Raw genomic sequence first — 4,259 nt, 5'->3', positions numbered from 1 at the left:
AAACCATACCGGACACCGAGAAATGTTGCCATTTCTCTTCCCGATGAGCTTTTCCCTGTTCATTCGCCATTACTAAGGGATTCTCAGTTGATTTCTTTTCCTCCCCTTACTGATATGCTTAAGTTAAGGGGGTTCTCTCGCCCAATTCAGGTTATGTAGTTGATTGTCTCTTAATTGGTTCACTGACCAATATGAGACAGAAACCGATTCAGCAGTTTTGTTCGCTACTACTATCAAACACAGGTCGAAGTTTCCATTCAGTCATTAATTCCAACTTTCAAATGTTGTTGTTTCAGCTTTCGCTTACTAGAAGCAACATAATACTCGCTGCAATACAGACCTCGGGAAACCCTCACCGTGAATAAGGTTCACTCACATATTTCACTACATTTTGCGTGGGATTGGAGATGAGGCTACTCGTTCTTGCTCAGTACTAGGCTGAAAATTAACGAAACTTCGTTACAAACGTTCACATGTTGATGTTTCCGCTTTCGCGTACTCGAAACAACATAATACTAGTCTTTGTAATTTAGTTTCATAATTTCAACTGTTCTCATGCAGAATTTTTGCTCATTCTTATCCCAAATTTTGACCTGGCTACTAGTTACACTCCTTGTACTTATTGCAAAATGACCACAAATTTCAACAGCTTTCACATGTTGCTGTTTCGGCTTTCGCTTACTACAGTCAACATAATACTCGTTGCAAAATAAGTGCTCGGCATCTGCAATTTTCCAAAGACGAAGTTTCGCCAGTTCAATTTTCGCTCGCCAATTATGGCTACTAATTCACACGGTACTGAGCTCAACAACATTAAATTTGTTCAGCAAGACTTTCACATGTTGATGTTTTGGCTTTCGCCTACTAGAAGCAACATAATACTCGTCTTGTTAGCTCATTCAATGAGAATAGCTTTTCCCGTTGAGAATTTTTGCCTTCAATTGGCGTTGTAGTGAGTTTGGCTACTCAGATCACCAAATACTTGTGACAATTCGAACCAGAAATGTTTTCAATTTTCACATGCTGATGTTTCGGATTCAACCTACTAGAAGCAGCATAATACTTGTATTCAACAATTTCTGTATCAAATCCCAGTTTTCTCTGGTGCATCTTTGCCAAACTATTCCAAACTGCCTGAGTCTGAATACCAATTACAGGTACTAGTAAATGCACGTTACTAAGGACTATATAGTTCTAGGTTACTGTACACAACGACGTTCACATGTTGATGTTTCAGCTGCCGCTTACTAGAAACAACATAATACTTATCGTGCATACCTTTCCATAACTTGTCCTTTTCAGATGCATTAGTTTCCCTTTGTCTTGGCTTCTACAGTCAGACTGGCTACTAGTAACAGCACAGTACTAATCACATATCGTTCTACAGTTTGCAGACAACTTTCACATGTTGATGTTTCAGCTTTCGCCTACTAGAAACAACATAATACTCGCTGTATACATTTGTAGTTCTCTATGTAACTTTCATGTGAAGAAGTTTCGCCAGTCTTTTTGACTGTCTCAAATCTGAGTCATGCTTAGGCTACTAGTTGCTTCATAGTACTTATCGCCTCGAGATCATTGAACAAAACTTGATTTTCACATGTTGCTGTTTCAGCTTCCGCTTACTAGAAACAACATAATACTAGTCTCATTAAGTTCCGTCTCTTTGCAATTTTCTTATGAAGAAAATTCGCCATCACAATGACTCCAGCAGTTCTTGATCAAGGAATGCAATCATTGATCAGAATGCTATTATTTGAATCGGTTCTGCTTTAAGTGTTCCAATTTTATTGGAAGCACCAACAATAGAACATCAATGTGTTCAATCGAGAGTTATATAACCCTGAATCGGACGCAGTCAACAGCCGAAGCCGAGACCGCCTTTTGCGTTAGAGAGGTCGGTAAACAAATCTTGCGATTCATACCGAATTAACACATATAGCTGTGCTCCTCTTCGTAAAGCGAGCCAAGTGATCCCCTGTTGAAGGATGTATTTGGACCAATCTAGTAGCATTTGGTTTCCAACAAGCTCTCCCAAGTTAGCTTACTTATTGGGCTTTTCAACCAATTCGGTTGGCTACAAGCATCATCAAAGTACTAGCCACAGTTTGATCGCAAAATTCTACGACTTTCACATGTTGATGTTTCGGCTTGCGCTTAGCCTACTATAAGCAACATAATACTAGTCATATCATAGAGCGTGATCAGCTTGTGACGTTCTCATGATGAAGTTTCACCAACAGTGTCTCACTTCGAGCTTAAATCCAGCTACTAGTAACTACACAGTACTGACTGCAACGATAACTTTTATCTATACCTTTCACATGCTGCGCTTTCGGCCAGGGCCTACTAACGTCAACATAATACTCGATATAAACTTTTGTTCATGATGCAGCTTCCCCATGCAGAAGTTTCGCCTTCAAATGCTCTCTTGGCCATATGACGTAAGAAAAGGTTACTAGTAACATCACAGTACTAGCCACAGTTTGATTGCAAAATTCTACGACTTTCACATGTTGATGTTTCGGCTTGCGCTTAGCCTACTAGAAGCAACATAATACTAGTCATATCATAGAGCGTGATCAGCTTGTGACGTTCTCATGATGAAGTTTCACCAACAGTGTCTCATTTCGAGCTTAAATCCAGCTACTAGTAACTACACAGTACTGACTGCAACGCTAACTTTTATCTATACCTTTCACATGCTGCGCTTTCGGCCAGGGCCTACTAACGTCAACATAATACTCGATATAAACTTTTGTTCATGATGCAGCTTCCCCATGCAGAAGTTTCGCCTTCAAATGCTCTCTTGGCCATATGACGTAACACAAGGTTACTAGTAACATCACAGTACTAGCCACAATTTGATCGCAAAATTCTACGACTTTCACATGTTGATGTTTCGGCTTGCGCTTAGCCTACTAGAAGCAACATAATACTAGTCATATCATGGAGCGTGATCAGCTTGTGACGTTCTCATGATGAAGTTTCACCAACAGTGTCTCATTTCGAGCTTAAATCCAGCTACTAGTAACTACACAGTACTGACTGCAACGATAACTTTTATCTATACCTTTCACATGCTGCGCTTTCGGCCAGGGCCTACTAATGTCAACATAATACTCGATATAAACTTTTGTTCATGATGCAGCTTCCCCATGCAGAAGTTTCGCCTTCAAATGCTCTCTTGGCCATATGACGTAACACAAGGTTACTAGTAACATCACAGTACTAGCCACAATTTGATCGCAAAATTCTACGACTTTCACATGTTGATGTTTCGGCTTGCGCTTAGCCTACTAGAAGCAACATAATACTAGTCATATCATAGAGCTTGATCAGCTTGTGACATTCTCATGATGAAGTTTCACCAACAGTGTCTCATTTTGAGCTTAAATCCAGCTACTAGTAACTACACAGTACTGACTGCAACAATAACTTTTATCTATACCTTTCACATGCTGCGTTTTCGGCCAAGGCCTACTAACGTCAACATAATACTCGATATAAAATTTTGATCATGATGCAGCTTTCCCATGCAGAAGTTTCGCCTTCAAATGCTCTCTTGGCCATATGACGGAACACCAGGTTACTAGTAACATCACAGTACTAGCCACAGTTTGATTGCAAAATTCTACGACTTTCACATGTTGATGTTTCGGCTTGCGCTTAGCCTACTAGAAGCAACATAATACTAGTCATATCATAGAGCGTGATCAGCTTGTGACGTTCTCATGATGAAGTTTCACCAATAGTGTTTCATTCGAATTGGTTCTGCTTTAAGCTCTCCAATTGTTTTGGATGAACCAGTTTTGCCCTTCGAAGCCACTTTTGTGAGCTTTTGTGGGTCTTTACCAAGAGGATATACCTCAAGGCCTCTTTCAATTCCTTTAAGTTCTTTCAACTCCTTTACAGTTTCTAGGTTCACATAGCTGCAAACCTTATTTCTAGTTTTAAGTCTGGCCAACTTGGGGAGAGTTGGTGCAGACCGTGACCAATTCTAGTAGGATGCCACAACAAGAATGTGATCAACTTAGCTTGTCGATGAACCTGCCCCACATTCAAACAACTCTATCGCCTTTTCCTCGTATAGTTATATGCGAGGGCCTCTCATAGAGAGCGCTGTTAGCAACCTTTTCCACATAGACGATAAAGTTGTGAGTGTTTTGCACATGGCTGTTGTCATCACCACGTGACGAGTCAACTCAGCTTGACTCTCTACACTCCGACAAGCTTTGCACATACGCCTTTAGTTCAGT

General features: G+C 40.4%; 1 non-coding gene and 1 pseudogene across 1 annotated transcript in view; both read right to left on the bottom strand.

Moving 5' to 3' along the window:
* The window catches only part of LOC142357854 (large subunit ribosomal RNA), a 3,522-nt gene extending 3,367 nt beyond the window's left edge, over positions 1 to 155 (bottom strand). The window contains exon 1 of the ribosomal RNA XR_012761716.1: positions 1 to 155. This exon is cut by the window's left edge and continues 3,367 nt beyond it. This is a non-coding gene — a ribosomal RNA (large subunit ribosomal RNA).
* Positions 156 to 1,838: 1,683 nt separating this feature from the next.
* LOC142357853 (5.8S ribosomal RNA) lies at positions 1,839 to 1,990 on the bottom strand (annotated as a pseudogene).
* Positions 1,991 to 4,259: the final 2,269 nt, after the last annotated feature.

Source organism: Convolutriloba macropyga, unplaced genomic scaffold (genome assembly GCF_964194025.1).
Source record: "Convolutriloba macropyga unplaced genomic scaffold, txConMacr16.3 SCAFFOLD_1446, whole genome shotgun sequence".
In the NCBI taxonomy this organism is placed as follows: Eukaryota; Metazoa; Xenacoelomorpha; order Acoela; family Convolutidae; genus Convolutriloba; species Convolutriloba macropyga.
This window is presented reverse-complemented; position numbering and strand designations above follow the sequence as displayed.